Below are 17,453 nucleotides of genomic sequence, written 5' to 3' on the forward strand. Positions count from 1 at the left end.
TAATAACATCAAAACATAAAGAAGTCATCATGAATCCTACGTAAGATTAAGAACCTAACAGTGGAATATCTAAGGAAACTATAAGTGTATACACTATAGAGTGTTATGTCTACATAAAGTGTTATTTAAATTACATAAGTTGAGCCTGTGCATACGCCTGTAGGAGGTCGAGGCCAGGGCAAGCACTACGGCAAGTACTACGGCAAGTACTACGGCAAGTGCTACGGCAAGTGCTACGACAAGTGCTACGGCAAGTGCTACGGCAAGTGCTAAGGAAAGTGCTACGGCAAGTACTACGGCAAGTACTACGGCAAGTGCTACGGCAAGTGCTACGGCAAGTACTACGGCAAGTAATACGGCAAGTGCTACGGCAAGTACTACGGCAAGTACTACGGCAAGTACTACAGCAAGTGCTGCGGCAATAGTGCTGCAGAATTTCACCCTTGGTCACCAGCCACCGCCACCGGCGGCGGTGGCTCAGGGGTAGAGTGTCTGGATGGTAACCGTAAGGTCGCCAGTTCGAACCCGGGCTCCCCCAGAGTTACTGTCGAAGTGTCCTTGAGCAAGACACTGAACCCCTAATTGCTCCTGATGTGCAGGTTGGTGCCTTGCATGGTTTCCGCTGCCATCGGTGTGTGAATGTGTGTGTGAATGGGTGAATGTAATGCACAATCTCTGTAAAGCGCCTTGGATAAAGGCTCTATATAAATGCACCATTTACCATTTACCAGATTAGTTTTAGGGACCACTAGCAGGGCTAAGTTGGGGGACCTCAAGCAGCGGACCGGCACGTGTGCTTCCAGAAGGTCTGATATATATTCAGGTTGCCATGTCATGTCATGTCATGTCACGGACCGTGACAACTGGTGGGTGTGGAAAATGAATAAAATCCGCACTCAGTGGAGTAAGAGTCTTTGTTTAATGATGATAGTGCTCCGCAGCAGCAGTCATACCAGACAGACAAACGCGTTTCGGCGCGCAGGCCTTCGTCAGTGTCAAAATGTGGCAATTTTGACACTGACGAAGGCCTGCGCGCACCCAGCACACGCCTGGAACTATATAAGAAGAGCGAGCCTTTTCCCATGAAGTGAACTGGTGGGTGTGACCTGCACTTAACCCATTCTGGGTGGGAACCCCTTTTGGTGTTTTAAGCATTATGTTATACTTTAGCCATTGAAAAATAGCAGATCTACAAGATCTACAAGCTCATAGCTCAGAGCTTGTAGGTCTGTTATTTTTTGAAAAATCGTAAAAATGCGGCACAAATCTTTGAATGTATATTCTTTCAGAAGATTTTTCAGGTCAAAATGGGTTTTAAACAATTAAAACATTTAGAGATGAGGGTCGGCGACATGAAACAGTTTGAGTCTTATTACCTCCTCCTCACCTAGAATCTGGTCTCAGGTCTCAGTGAGTTCATGAATAAGGCCTTCACGACATCCATGCGTCTTACCTCCCGTGCCGTACGCTATCAAAATTATATCAAAGAATCGTGTTTGAAAATAAACGTGTGCAGCCTTACATTCTCTTCCTTAAGTCCTTCACGTTGCGGTAAAGGTCTGTCCCAGGTTATGTTTCCTTCATGTTGCGGTAAAGGTCTGTCCCAGGTTATGTTTCCTTCACGTTGCGGTAAAGATCTGTCCCAGGTTATGTTTCCTTCACGTTGCGGTAAAGATCTGTCCCAGGTTATGTTTCCTTCACGTTGCGGTAAAGGTCTGTCCCAAGGTTATGTTTCCTTCACGTTGTGGTAAAGGTCTGTCCCAAGGTTATGTTTCCTTCACGTTGCGGTAAAGGTCTGTCCCAGGTTATGTTTCCTTCACGTTGCGGTAAAGGTCTGTCCCAGGTTATGTTTCCTTCACGTTGCGGTAAAGGTCTGTCCCAGGTTATGTTTCCTTCACGTTGCGGTAAAGGTCTGTCCCAGGTTATGTTTCCTTCACGTTGTGGTAAAGTTCTGTCCCAGGTTATGTTTCCTTCACGTTGCGGTAAAGGTCTGTCCCAGGTTATGTTTCCTTCACGTTGCGGTAAATGTCTGTCCCAGGTTATGTTTCCTTCACGTTGCGGTAAAGGTCTGTCCCAGGTTATGTTTCCTTCACGTTGGTAAAGGTCTGTCCCAGGTTATGTTTCCTTCACGTTGAGGTAAAGGTCTGTCCCAGGTTATGTTTCCTTCACGTTGAGGTAAAGGTCTGTCCCAGGTTATGTTTCCTTCATGTTGCGGTAAAGGTCTGTCCCAGGTTATGTTTCCTTCACGTTGCTGTAAAGGTCTGTCCCAGGTTATGTTTCCTTCACGTTGGTAAAGTTCTGTCCCAGGTTATGTTTCCTTCATGTTGCGGTAAAGGTCTGTCCCAGGTTATGTTTCCTTCACGTTGCCGTAAAGGTCTGTCCCAGGTTATGTTTCCTTCACGTTGCGGTAAAGGTCTGTCCCAGGTTATGTTTCCTTCACGTTGCGGTAAATGTCTGTCCCAGGTTATGTTTCCTTCACGTTGCGGTAAAGGTCTGTCCCAGGTTATGTTTCCTTCACGTTGAGGTAAAGGTCTGTCCCAGGTTATGTTTCCTTCATGTTGCGGTAAAGGTCTGTCCCAGGTTATGTTTCCTTCACGTTGAGGTAAAGTTCTGTCCCAGGTTATGTTTCCTTCACGTTGCTGTAAAGGTCTGTCCCAAGGTTATGTTTCCTTCACGTTGGTAAAGTTCTGTCCCAGGTTATGTTTCCTTCATGTTGCGGTAAAGTTCTGTCCCAGGTTATGTTTCCTTCACGTTGCGGTAAAGGTCTGTCCCAGGTTATGTTTCCTTCACGTTGCGGTAAAGGTCTGTCCCAGGTTATGTTTCCTTCACGTTGTGGTAAAGGTCTGTCCCAGGTTATGTTTCCTTCATGTTGCGGTAAAGGTCTGTCCCAGGTTATGTTTCCTTCACGTTGGTAAAGGTCTGTCCCAGGTTATGTTTCCTTCACGTTGCGGTAAAGGTCTGTCCCAGGTTATGTTTCCTTCACGTTGCGGTAAAGGTCTGTCCCAGGTTATGTTTCCTTCACGTTGCGGTAAAGGTCTGTCCCAGGTTATGCTTCCTTCATGTTGAGGTAAAGGTCTGTCCCAGGTTATGCTTCCTTCACGTTGCGGTAAAGGTCTGTCCCAGGTTATGTTTCCTTCACGTTGCGGTAAAGGTCTGTCCCAGGTTATGTTTCCGAGCATGCAGGAGGAACACGCCGGACTGTGGAAGGACGAAAAGGAAAGATTAACACGTTCACACACCGTGTGTCGGGAAAGAAAAGGACTAATGTAAATAATGCAGCCTTTATTTTGAAATTAATGAACTTTGCAACATGATGCATCACATTATAATAGTCAACTTTTATCCACTCTTCCATCCATCCATCTACAACCGCTTATCCGTAGTCGGGTCGCGGGGGGCAACAGCTCCACCAGAGAGCTCCCAGACTCCTTCCTTCTCCAGAGCAACATTAGCGACTTCCTCCTGGGGGATCCCGAGGCGTTCCAAGGCCAGTGAGTCGACGTGTTTCCTCCATCTGGTCCTTGGTCGGGGTCTCCTCCCAGTGGAGATATAATCCATCTGGTCCTTGGTCTGCCCCGAGGGGCTCCTCCCAGTGGAGATATAATCCATCTGGTCCCACTGGTCAGTGGGACGTGCCTCGAGGACCTCCCTAGGGAGACGCCCGAGGCATCCTAACCAGATGCCAGAACCTACCTAAGCTGGCTCCTTTCCAGGCGAAGAGGCAGTGACTCTACTTCAAGTCTTACCTCTTAATCTCGTGATAGAATAACAATCAAATAATTTATTGATCTAATGAATTAATTAAAACCCATTAAAACGTCCAATAACCGCAAAGATACCACATAGTAAGTCAGTAGACTAGAGGAAACTAATTGGAGTGCACTCCAAAATCCATGTTTATCAGTTAAATGATATTTGAAATGGGACAATTAGAGGCAGACCAAGGCGCAGTTGTAGGAAACACATGGACTCACTGGCCTTGGAACGTCTCGGGATCCCCCAGGAGGAAGTCACTAATGTTGCTCTGGAGAGGGAAGTCTGGAGCTGTGGTGGTCTGGTGGAGCTGTTGCTCCCGCGACCCGACTACGGATAAGCGGTTGAAGATGGATGGATGGATGGATACTTCTACTTCAGTACAGCGTTTGAGTTATTCTCCCACCTCTGTATGTACAGTATGGTCACACAACCGATGTTGACGTAGAACGCAGCCCGCTGCTGCTGCTGCTGCTGCTGCTGCTGCTGCTGCCTGACTGAGCCATGATGACAATAAGGAACGGCTCAATGAAAAAAGAAAAAACAACAACAACACAACAAACGTGTGTGTGTGTGTGTGTGTGTGTGTGTGTGTGTGTTCAGAAGTGGGCGGGACAGGAAGCAGGAAGTGCTCGGACCCTCTGGGAATGCCGCGGACAATACTGGCGCCGTCTGAGAGACAGACAGACAGACAGACAGACAGACAGACAGACAGACAGACAGACACTAGGCAGGCAGGCAGGCAGGCAGGCAGGCAGGCAGGCACTAGGCAGGCAGGCAGGCAGACAGACAGACAGACAGACAGACACAGACAGACAGACAGACAGACACTAGGCAGGCAGGCAGGCAGGCAGGCAGGCAGGCAGGCAGGCAGGCAGGCAGGCAGGCACTAGGCAGGCAGGCAGGCACTAGGCAGGCAGACAGACAGGCAGGCAGACAGACAGGCAGGCAGACAGACAGACAGACAGACAGACAGACATGTCTGATGTCCCGATACCACAATTTCTGTGTTAGCCGATACCGAATACCTATACCAGAGAATACTATTTATAATATTAATAAAAAGAAAATTACTTATTTGATCTTGTGTTGTTTATAGCAGACTCCTCACTCAAAAGTGCACTTGCAGTTTGGGAAACTCCAAAGCAAACTCCACATGCCCTAATATTTTATTTACCTGCCACAGTGTCAACCCCTTATATTACCCCGGATCGGTGGTTAGACTGGCATATTCGCCGAAAACCAATACGACCCGATTTGACTTTTCCGATACGATACAGTATCGGGACATCTCTAGTTCCAACGCAGAACCACATTTCATGATGGTGGTCCAAACCCGACACCAGCAAATCCATTTCACTCGAGAGAGTACAATAAAATACTCGGGTGTTCCTTTATAACTCTGAAAGTGCACGTACTACAAATGTAACCAAATGGACCCTTACGGGGTACATTATAAAGGGCCCGTATCCAAGGTGAATGAGAGCGTCTGTCTGTGTGAGTCTCAGTGAGAGGATCACAAGCTGAGCTCGTCTACAATCAGGTGTATTGTTGTTAAATGTCACCACGACGCTGCCTGGCGCCACGTTGACAACAACCACCCCCCCCCCCCCCCCCCCCCCCAGCCCACCCCCCTGTCCGCTAAGCCACTGCCTTTCATCCACGTCCATCCATCTTCAACCGCTTATCCGTAGTCGGGTCGCAGGGGGCAACCGCTCAGTCCACCAGAGAGCTCCCAGACTTCCCTCTCCTCCAGAGCAACATTAGTGACTTCCTCCTGGGGGGATCCCGAGACGTTCCAAGGCCAGTGAGTCGATGTGTTTCCTCCAACTGATCCTTGGTCTCCTCCCAGTGGGACGTGATCCTTGGTCTGCCCCGGGGTCTCCTCCCAGTGGGACGTGATCCTTGGTCTGCCCCGGGGTCTCCTCCCAGTGGGACGTGATCCTTGGTCTGCCCCGGGGTCTCCTCCCAGTGGGACGTGATCCTTGGTCTGCCCCGGGGAATCCTCTCAGTGGGACGTGATCCTTGGTTTGCCCCGGGGTCTCCTCCCAGTGGGACGTGATCCTTGGTCTGCCCCGGGGTCTCCTCCCAGTGGGACGTGATCCTTGGTCTGCCCCGGGGTCTCCTCCCAGTGGGACTTGATCCTTGGTCTGCCCCGGGGGTCTCCTCCCAGTGGGACGTGATCCTTGGTCTGCCCCGGGGTCTCCTCCCAGTGGGACGTGATCCTTGGTCTGCCCCGGGGTCTCCTCCCAGTGGGACGTGATCCTTGGTCTGCCCCGGGGTCTCCTCCCAGTGGGACGTGATCCTTGGTCTGCCCCGGGGTCTCCTCCCAGTGGGACGTGATCCTTGGTCTGCCCCGGGGTCTCCTCCCAGTGGGACGTGATCCTTGGTCTGCCCCGGGGTCTCCTCCCAGTGGGACGTGATCCTTGGTTTGCCCCGGGGTCTCCTCCCAGTGGGACGTGATCCTTGGTCTGCCCCGGGGTCTCCTCCCAGTGGGACGTGATCCTTGGTCTGCCCCGGGGTCTCCTCCCAGTGGGACGTGATCCTTGGTCTGCCCCGGGGTCTCCTCCCAGTGGGACGTGATCCTTGGTCTGCCCCGGGGAATCCTCTCAGTGGGACGTGATCCTTGGTTTGCCCCGGGGTCTCCTCCCAGTGGGACGTGATCCTTGGTCTGCCCCGGGGTCTCCTCCCAGTGGGACGTGATCCTTGGTCTGCCCCGGGGTCTCCTCCCAGTGGGACTTGATCCTTGGTCTGCCCCGGGGGTCTCCTCCCAGTGGGACGTGATCCTTGGTCTGCCCCGGGGTCTCCTCCCAGTGGGACGTGATCCTTGGTCTGCCCCGGGGTCTCCTCCCAGTGGGACGTGATCCTTGGTCTGCCCCGGGGTCTCCTCCCAGTGGGACGTGATCCTTGGTCTGCCCCGGGGTCTCCTCCCAGTGGGACGTGATCCTTGGTCTGCCCCGGGGTCTCCTCCCAGTGGGACGTGATCCTTGGTCTGCCCCGGGGTCTCCTCCCAGTGGGACGTGATCCTTGGTTTGCCCCGGGGTCTCCTCCCAGTGGGACGTGATCCTTGGTCTGCCCCGGGGTCTCCTCCCAGTGGGACGTGATCCTTGGTCTGCCCCGGGGTCTCCTCCCAGTGGGACGTGATCCTTGGTCTGCCCCGGGGTCTCCTCCCAGTGGGACGTGATCCTTGGTCTGCCCCAGGGTCTCCTCCCAGTGGGACGAGCCTCGAGGACCTCCCCTAGAGAGACGCCCGAGAGGCATCCTAACCAGATGGCCACAATTCCATGCGGTCAATGTTGATGTTGGTACCATTAGGAGAGATAGCGGGCGAACACTGATCAAAATAACAATTCTTCTACATTCTCTAATTGTGTAGACTTCTCGTACATTAAGATGTAGCAGATGTTAATCCTGGTCTCTAGACTGCCTCCCCCTGGCCAGCCGGGGCGCCTGATGGAGGGGAAAGGAACTGGTCGGAATAACGTGTTCCTTCCACGTGCTACGTCCGGCCGGGGAAACTACCACCCTGTCAGGTGAAAAGAAGCAGCTTGGACTCCTCATGCATTGAAGGAAGCATGAGGTCAGTCCGCTTTGGGGGTCCTTGAGGTTTGGTAAATCCTGGCCTACCTGGCATTGTTGTGGTCCCTGGAGGGGTCCTCACATCACTGTTGTTTTCGTCGACTAGAACTATGACGAAAGATGTCCGTCGACTACCTTTTTTCACTGACGAAAACTAAACGGAAACTAAATGGAAACTAAGCCATGATGACTAAAACTATTAACTATTATTATGGACAATTTCGTCAACAAATAAAAACTAGACTAAAATGGACTAGTGGAGAAGAGATCCAGTAAAGACACAAGTCCTTTTACACTTGGTTGCTGAAAATAGTAATCTGCCATTACGACGGCATCAAAGCCCGCCAAAATACATTGTAGTCGACTAAATCAACCGTAGATTTAGTCGACTAAAATCTAGACAAACAGAAAAACATTCCAGGGTGACTAAAATGTGACTAAAAACGAAATGAAAGCTATTCAAGAGACTACGACTAAAACTAAAATCAAAATGTGCCGCCAAAAAGCCCTCGCATCACGTCTTCATCGGATTCTAAACAATGAACATGCCAGAATATGAATAATAATAATAATAATAATTAATAACAAACAGCCACTAAGAATGTGAAAGTATTTTTCCTACAGCCCTGTTCCCCTTTTGATCCTACAGTCCTGTGTGTGAATTCTTATGGGGGTGGGGGGGGGGGGGGGGGTTCCACCCTGACAGAGGAAACAGAAGGGACCGACCACCCCTAGGTTCCGCTGTGTGAGTGCGTGCGTGCGTGCGTGCGTGCGTGCGTGCGTGCGTGCGTGCGTGCGTGCGTGCGTGCGTGCGTTTACGAGCAAACATGTTCACGACTGAATGTCCACTTTAGGTGAACCGTTGATAATTAGGTGAACCACTAATTACACACAAAAACAATAGCAAACGGCTACAACAGCATAAACAGTGACACAATAATTGACCTATAGCTAAGCCCCTCCCCAAACTGCTATGGTCCAATCACAGCTAAGCCTAACATGGGTTAGTTAGACAAACCTCTCCACCAATAGTTTAAATATATTATAAAACATTGTTTTAAAAAAGAAATGCCACGCACTATATTTTTCCACTGCATATGGCAGGCCTTGTTGACGGATTTGGAAGAGATTTTGAAGGTCTAGGTTCCAAAAATGAACCAGTATTTAATGTGTAAAGTCCATGATATTTACATTGGAATGAATGAGTGGGAGTGGCTAAGTGGGCGAGGCCGGGTCTTAGCTAAAGGTGGATTTGCCCCCATGTGAACAACACATATATACATAATCCTTCTCTGACACGGTACAGTATATGTGTACTCAGGTCCGGACCACCCGACGTCCCGCCCACGTGGCCGACGGGCCTTCATCGGTATACCTGCACCGCCCCGCCCCGTTCGGTGACCTCTGACCTTTCGTCTGATCGCGTTTGCCATGCGGTTCACTTCCGAACTCCCCTGGACTTCTGTCGCCCGTCGGTCGGTCGGTCAGGTTCTTTAAAGAAGAATAACATCTGGACTTCTGTCGGTCGGTCAGGTTCTTCAAAGAGTTCTCCATCGGTTCTTGTGCTGCACTCCTACAATAGAGCAGAAAAAAAACACTGAAAAATCTGCCATTCATTTTTTTCAACCCAAATATTCAGATTTATATCAAATATTCAGATTTATATCAAATATTCACATCAATTATTTATTAGATTAGATTTATATTCAGATTTATATCAAATATTCATATCAATTATTTTAAGCCTATAGCTTGAATCAAGCCATGCAGGGTCCTGGTGAATCGGAACTATAAAACCTTTGATTCTGTGATATTTATTATATTATGATATCTCTGCTGTCGGGAGGAAACCTCATAACTCCAAAATGTTAATTGTTTCGGGAAATTAAGAAAACCTTATATTTTTAAAACAAAGCAATACAGCCTCATCAAAGTTGGTGTTGTGACTTTATATATTGTCAATTACTTCCATGGGAGGGGGAGAGGTGGTGGAGTTAGCTGCTTTAGCAGACATTTTGAGTTGGAGTTAAGAGGTTTTGTCCAAAGCACTTTTTACTACTTTCCATTGGTTCAATATTTTCGAAAACAACACACAGACGTAAAGGGTGTTCAATAGCACTGATTTATGAAACAACACACAGACGTAAAGGGTGTTCAATAGCACTGATTTATGAAACAACACACAGACGTAAAGGGTGTTCAATAGCACTGATTTATGAAACAACACACAGACGTAAAGGGTGTTCAATAGCACTGATTTATGAAACAACACACAGACATAAAGGGTGTTCAGTAGCACTGATTTATGAAACAACACACAGACGTAAAGGGTGTTCAATAGCACTGATTTATGAAACAACTCACAGACGTAAAGGGTGTTCAATAGCACTGATTTATGAAACAACTCACAGACGTAAAAGGTGTTCAATAGCACTGATTTATACAAAAAAGAATCAAAAACGTCAAAAATGGAGTTATGAGGTTTCCTCCCGACAGGAACCGATTTAATAAATATGCTGTTTAGCGTTTTCTTTTTTTTCCCTTCACAATTATCAAAGGATTTATGCTCATGATTCACTAGAATCCTAGATGGTTTGATTATAGGCTTATAAATATTTGTGTAAATCTCTTACTTACTTACGCCTATAGCCCAACTTTGGGCATAGGCCACGAACAAGAGCTCTCCAGACATCCCGCCGGTCCTGGGCCATTTTCTCCAGGCTGTCCCCATGTCTGTAAATCTCTGATGGGGAAAATGAATGGCAGACTTTTCAGTGGCGCAAGTAACCATAGTTACTTTGTAGATTGTGATTATTATTACAAAACATGCGGTAACCATGCACCTCAGCCCTATGCCATTTGAAATAGCCGATCTACAAGCTCACAAGCTTCTAGATCTGCTATTTTCAAAAGATTTTTTATACATTTAAAAACTTGAAATGGTACGTATTCTGCATAATGAGTACTTTTACTTTTGGTACTTAATATGTACATTTTGATAATAATACTTGCATGCATTCAAACACAATGTATACGTTTGCAATAAATATAAAGAGAGTATAGGCCTAGTATCAATACAAAACATATTATAATGCAAATGTTGTTCAGCACCACCAAAGTATATAATGAAATAAAACTAAAATGACCGTATAAACAACGTTTACAAAACCCTTCACCAATAATGTATCTGTCAAGAAACTAACCAAGTATTAAACCAACGTTGGAAATGTGTTGTTCGAGTTGGAATGAATGTAATTAACAACAACAAGCATATGTTTCTGTGTTGTAAATTCTACGGTTCTTCCTTCAATTCAATAAACTCCACATTAAACAGTAAAAGTCTTCGTTAAAACCCACCACCGTCTCTTACTCTTCACATAAACATTAAACCTTTCATTAATACTGTAGGAGATAGAAGTTGTTATTATTGTTTTCCTCTGAGGGGGGGCCGGGGGGGAGCGTCGGGAAACACCTGCTACAAACAAAGGTTCCGTTCCTCTTTACAAGTCTTTTTTTTTTACACAGTTTTACATGGATCTTTGGAGCGTTCAAGTTTTATTTAATACTGCGTCGTATCTTCGCCCATATAAACGGCCTGACATCCACCTGGAACAGGACTCAAGGAAACGGATTAAATGACATCAATAAAACAGTCCTGGTGGCGAAAACTTCTGGGAACTCAGATTAATAAAACAGTGACAGCACTTTATAATACTGTCTTTGAAAGTCTTTAACAAGTCTTATCCCGATGTGGTGGTGTTCAGTGTGCCAACACTGCCATCTAATGGACTGAGGAGGCTACAGTTACAGGCCTAGTACGTTTTAGAGGCTGATGCTGAAAATGACCACACAAAACTATATTTGCGGATGAACACATGTGATGTCCACCTTATATATAAAACTATATCTATCTATCTATCTATCTATCTATTTTTTTTAACATAATAGAAGCTTATATATGCCATCTATTTTGGCAATCGATTTTTGATAATGTTTTATTCAAGATGTTTTCTTTTCTTCTATTAAACCCATTTTGGTGTTAGCATTATGTTATGCTTTGGCTATTGAAAAATAGCAGATCTACAAGCTCATAGCGCGCCACCGAGTGGCGCGCTACGAGCTTGTAGGTCTGCTATTTTTGAAAAATGACTGACGACTGACATAGAAACATAGCTTTTTCAGAAAACTGTCAGGATGTAGAAGACATTTTTAGAATCTGATCTCAGGTCAAAATGGGTTTTTGATTGATTGATTGATTGATTGAAGAATTTATTAACAGTTTGCAGAATTACAGTACATTTCAAGCACAAACTCAATACAAAGGCTGTTAACTGTGAGTGGACGACCCAATTAAGCATTACACTTGTTTCCAATAGGGTCCACCATGTTCAAATCATCAAAACATTTAGAGACGTACAAATAGACACTTCTATATAGACAAAGAACAGTACAGGAATTCATCATAATGGAGGTAAAAAGGGAAAAGAAACATATACAGTGAGGGGAAAAGGGGGGGGGGGGGGGGGGCGGTGGGGGGGGGATTCAGATTTTACGGGGGCCAGTTTCGAATTGCAGCCATCCGTAGGTGCCCTTTGAGAGCGGTTTTGAAGGAGTCAAGGGATTCGCATGTCTTAATGACTGTTGGTAGGGCGTTCCACATTTTGGTGGCATAGGAGCGAAAAGAATTTAGTCCCTTGTTTGTGCCGAATCTGGGTTGTACATGGTTCGTTGCACTCCCCCTGGTGTTGTGGGTGTGGACTTCGTTAACATTAAGGAAGTATCTAGACAGGTACATGGGTATCTAAGCCATTCCAGCCTGTCGAAGTGGGCAGGGGTGAGGTGGGTTCGGGGGGCTAGGTCAAGTAGGAGCCTGACCAGTTTGTTTTGGGAAGTCTGGAGCCTGGTTTTAAGGGCCTTTGAGGTGCTGTGGTACCAGGAGGTGCATGCAAAAAAGGTTAAACTATCCATTGTAAATAATCCCGTATTGTGCCGAATATAAGACGGTTGTGATTATAAGACATTTCTATTTTTCAAGACTGTTTTGTGGAAAAAGAACTTTGAATGTCAAATAGTCTCTAGTCCACGATTATAATAAGACCACATTTTTTTAATTGGAAAAAACCTAGTCTTCTATTCAGCACAATAGCGTATGTATATATATATATATGAATATTGTTTTCAACTCATGTCTTTAAATGTTTTGTTTGGGCTTCTTGCCTCCTCCTGGCACTTTCCTTTTCATATTATATGATCTGTCTGACTGTCTCCCTTTTGTATTGTTTTTAAATTGTGCTTCCTAAATCAAATCAAATCGAATCAAATCCAATATTTCTACAGTAAAAGCAGGCTCTATGGAGGATAGTGTAGCGACCTCACACTGTGTTATTTGTGCTTCTACAATAGCATATCTAAGCATAATTAGCTCATCATTAGCTAAACACATTTGTTTTGTATTTTCATTAAAGTTTGACATGGTGTTTGTTGATTTGACTTTAACATTTTGCTTTGGTGTGTAGCATTGCAGGCAGCAAACCAAATGAATATTCCTGCTTTCATGTTGTTTATTATGCACTAATATGACTCACAATAAATCCTAGCCTGTTCGCCGATAAGCAATGATCTGCAATTACTGTAATCCATTTAGACCCGAGACCAGATTTTACAATAATATCTTCTAAATCCTGACAGTTTTTTTTTTGAAAAACCTATGTTTCTATGTCAGTTGGTTCTCAAACCTTTCCATTTCAAGGAGCCCCGGTTGCCGACCCCCCCATCTCAAAGTATCTTGTTCCAGGGACGACCCCCTCGAAGCAAAGATTTGAAGTTAAAAACGTTCGCTGGGAAAGAATATATATATATTCAAAGATGTGCACACGTTTTCACAATAAAAAAACAAAACAAACAGCAGATCTACAAGCTCTTAGCGCGGCACTCGGTGCCGCGCTAAGAGCTTGTAGATCTGCTGTTTTTCAACAGCTAAAGTTTAAAATAAAGTTTAAAGTACGTTGGTTAAAAGCTATGAGGCGACACAGATGCGTCACATCAGGTCTAAACGGGATAAGCTTCTCATATTTAACCTAATCTTCTATCCTCTCCGCAGTCCGCCAACGTGCCTCGTTGGTTGATATCCCATTAATATCACTCTGTGTCTGGAGCTCATCTTTGTTGCATTTCCCAGAGTTCATTCATACAGAGAAGGAGCCTAACTCGTTGCTGTCGGGAGGAAACCTCATAACTCCATTTTTGAGGTTTTTGATGGGGCATAAATCAGTGCTATTGAACACCCTTTACATCTGTGTGTTGTTTCATAAATCAGTGCTATTGAACACCCTTTACATCTGTGTGTTGTTTCATAAATCAGTGCTACTGAACACCCTTTACATCTGTGTGTTGTTTCATAAATCAGTGCTACTGAACACCCTTTACGTCTGTGTGTTGTTTCATAAATCAGTGCTACTGAACACCCTTTACATCTGTGTGTTGTTTCATAAATCAGTGCTACTGAACACCGAGTGCTCCTGACGCCGAGTTGGAGATGAATGAGTGATACTAATCAACCTTCATACACAAGATACCTGCGCAGCCGTGCATGCTCACAAGCAGTCAGAGTCTAATCACCATAGCCATCATTCTAACACTCAGTCTTTTAAGTACCTCCTCAGTTGTTACCAACCATTGTCAGCTTAAAAATCATCTTTACAAACACTCGGTTTTTGTAGAAGGCTTTGATGTGCTCTAAGCCAAAGCGCCCAGAGTGGGAGGGCAGTTTGTTAACCAGCTTTGTTGCAATGTTTGTAAAGAAGATGTTTAGAATTGGACCAATTCCGTGTCCCTGTACCAACAGGAGACGTCAACCAGATGGCGCTGCTGGGTAACAGGTCATCTCGCCCCTTTGCCAACTCGCCCCCGCGAAAAGTGAAGACGGCTCGCCCCAAGCCGTGGCTATCTCGCCCCACAGCGTGGATATCTCGCCCCATGTTTATTTCATGTTTATTATATTTATCATATTAGAACATTTAGAATCAATGTTGTTTGTCAAAGGAGAACATTTAGAATCAATGTTGTTTGTCAAAGGAGAACATTTAGAACGAGTTTGTTGTTGTTGTTGGTCAAATGAAAATTATGCATGGATAATGGCAACAGCTGCTGCAGTGGAACAGAAGTCAGTCGGTTTAACGTTGGATCACACACTGACACTTTAACTACAGTTTGGTTTCTCATTTATTTATTTACCTACCAACTGTCATTAAGACATGCGAATCCCTTGACTCCTTCAAAACCGCTCTCAAAGGGCACCTACGGATGGCTGCAATTCGAAACTGGCCCCCGTAAAATCTGAATCCCCCCCCCCCGCCCCCCCCCCTTTTTTTCCCCCTCACTGTATATATTTCTTTTCCCTTTTTACCTCCTTTTTGATGAATTCCTGTTCTGTCTATAGAAGGGTCTATTTGTACGTCTCTAAATGTTTTGATGATTTGAACATGGTGGACCCTATTGGAAACAAGTGTAATGCTTAATTGGGTCGTCCACTCACAGTTAACAGCCTTTGTATTGAGTTTGTGCTTGAAATGTACTGTAATTCTGCAAACTGTTAATAAATTCTTCAATCAATCAATCAATCAATTTACAATTTTATTTTATTTTTTATTTTTTAATAGACGTTTTCATGGACACTCAATAGTCTACAAGACTCTACATTTATACATTACAACGTAACAACAACAATTATACTATAATCCATACAATGAGAAAAAAAAGAAGACAAAAACAAGACATGAGAACTATTAGTGGACAGCTGTTTGGCCGTTGCGGTAGAGCGCGACCCTCAATCACCCATTGGAATGTAAATGCATGCCTTTCAGCCTTTGTATCCTACTCGTCTGGCAGGTATATCTCTTTGAAAACCTTTAGTGCTACGATTGTGCGCAGCGGGGAGACGACAATTAACACATGATCTTGCCTGCCCAAAACGTAATTCCTGGATACGCCACTGGATTATAGTGGCAAAAGTTGTTGTTTTGAGAGAGAGAGAGAGAGAGAGAGAGAGAGAGAGAGAGAGAGAGAGACAGACACACCGGCTGCCCTGCCCAGCCAGCCAGCAGGGTGAATCGTGCATCATGCATTACAGTCAGTCCGTGTTTTCTGTTTTCTCTTGGCAGACGAGTTAAGGCTGGGACCGAGGCTATCGTATAGTAGTGGTGTGTGCGTGTGTGCGTGTGCGCGTGTGCGCGTGTGTGTGTGTGTGCGCGCGTGTGCGTGTGTGTGTGTGTGTGTGTGTGTGTGTGTGTGTGTGCAGCCCAGACAGACCGGCTGCCTTGCCTTCTGATCAGATAGAGACAGACAGAGATCTGATCGTATCTGCTGCATCATTCCGGGGTTAGATCAGATCATGTCCGCCAGACCGGGCTATTACCGCCAGGAGCTCAACAAGACCGTGTGGGAGGTTCCCGAGCGGTACCAGAACCTGACTCCCGTGGGCTCGGGAGCCTACGGCTCCGTGTGGTGAGTAGATATAGCCTACTATAGACACAGACAGTCACACAGCGCCGGTACCACCACAACCTGACTCCCGTGGGTTCCGTGTGGTGAGTAGGCTACCTAGACACGGCGGTACCAGCCCTATAGCGAGCTATGGACCTGAGCTACCACAACCTGACTCCCGTATGGGCTCGGGTCCTCGGGAGGGCTCGGTACGTGTGGTGATAGTACCAGAGCCTGCAGACTCCCGTACGGGGCGGGCTCGGGTCCTCGGGAGCCGGTATGAGTAGACGGAGGAGGGAGGGATGGATGGATGTAGGGGCGAGGCTGCTGTTCACATATAGAATGATCCGATCATAACATAAACCATCCGATCCATCGCTGCACGTAGAAATGTTATTATAGCCTGTACTATTATTATTATTATTGTTAGATTATTGGAGTAAATCCCGATGCAGCAGCAGCTAGGCCTGCTATAGATCATCAAAGACTGTATAAACATTTAGCTGAGAATTAAAGGACTTATATCGTCTGGTCTGGAAAGAAAGATGCAACTTTGATGATGCATGTTGTTGTTGTTGTTGTTGTTGTTGTTGTTGTTGTTGTTATTACAGTCATTAACCTGTACGTGTTGTGCTTTTTACGCTGAAACGTGTCGGGTCATTGCATTGTTTGTAGAGAAAACACTGTATAATAGCATGTGTGTGTGTGTGTGTGTATATATATATATATATATATATATATATATATATATACACACACACACACACACACACACACACACACACACACACAAGGATATAAATGATATAATATAGATTATAGGCTATAGGTAGGATCTGGTCCATATAGCCCTAATGCCCTTTGCTGCCGTTGGGCATTAGAGCTATGGACCAGAGCATAGGCTATAGGTAGGCTATACCTGCATGCAGGGACGAATAGTTTTCATAATCCTCATGGGGGCCCGTGCCCCCCCGCAGCTCCCCCCCTCCACCTACCTGGCAGGTTAAGCACCCAGATTAGCATTTCAATGCCTGATCTGCAGGGGACACGCAACGCGGTCCACCCCCCATCCCCCCCGCCCCGGACAGCAGTGAGGAAAACAGACGTGTTAAGGTGCCAGACTTGGATGGTTAGAGCGGCGCGATTACATACAAAGTCTGCAAGACGAGAATTGTGCGACCTGATGCGGCACAAACGGGACGAACCGAGGCGAATATATATTCAGGTCCAATTCCTCATGGGGGCCGAGATCCCTGGTCCAATTCCTCATGGGGGCCCTGGCCCCCCCGGCCCCCACAGACTCTACGTCACTGCCTGCATGTCTAGACTTCAATCAGACGATTTTAGATTTAATTTGTCTTCAGGCCTTTTTATTGTAAAGAGCCCTTTCTTGTTTCTTTTCTACTTATTGTTAATGTTAAGCTCAAACAGGAACACTCCGTATGACGGTGCTCTTATTGGCAGGCCTTTCATGGGGGAGTGGAGGTTAGGCAGAGCAACGCAAACCGCCATTCCTCGGATTAGGCTGGGCTCTATGGGACCGAAGGCAGGCCAGACCTCCCCTCCTGGGCTGGGCTCTATGGGGCCGAAGGCAGGCCAGACCTCCCCTCCTGGGCTGGGCTCTATGGGGCCGAAGGCAG

The 17,453-nt window shown here is 46.3% G+C and overlaps 1 protein-coding gene and 1 long non-coding RNA gene across 7 annotated transcripts in view; one reads left to right on the plus strand and one right to left on the minus strand.

Moving 5' to 3' along the window:
- LOC306916639 (chloride anion exchanger-like) overlaps positions 1–10,796 on the minus strand; it is an 82,043-nt gene extending 71,247 nt beyond the window's left edge. For 2 of the 6 annotated variants that reach the window (XM_079494612.1, XM_079494607.1), the window contains exons 1-3: positions 10,536–10,747; positions 9,970–10,075; positions 8,742–8,905 (exon numbers count right to left, since the gene is read on the minus strand). The gene's annotated coding sequence lies outside the window, so the exon portion shown is untranslated. Of the gene's footprint in view, positions 1–8,741; positions 8,906–9,965; positions 10,076–10,535 lie in introns of all 6 variants that reach the window. The other 4 variants (XM_079494611.1, XM_079494608.1, XM_079494609.1 and 1 more) reach the window with 4 other exon arrangements.
- Positions 1–17,453, plus strand: part of LOC306916647 — a 571,903-nt gene that overhangs the window by 426,446 nt on the left and 128,004 nt on the right. The window lies entirely within an intron of this gene.

Source organism: Electrona antarctica, assembly GCF_951216825.1.
Source record: "Electrona antarctica genome assembly, chromosome: 23".
Lineage (NCBI taxonomy): Eukaryota > Metazoa > Chordata > Actinopteri > Myctophiformes > Myctophidae > Electrona > Electrona antarctica.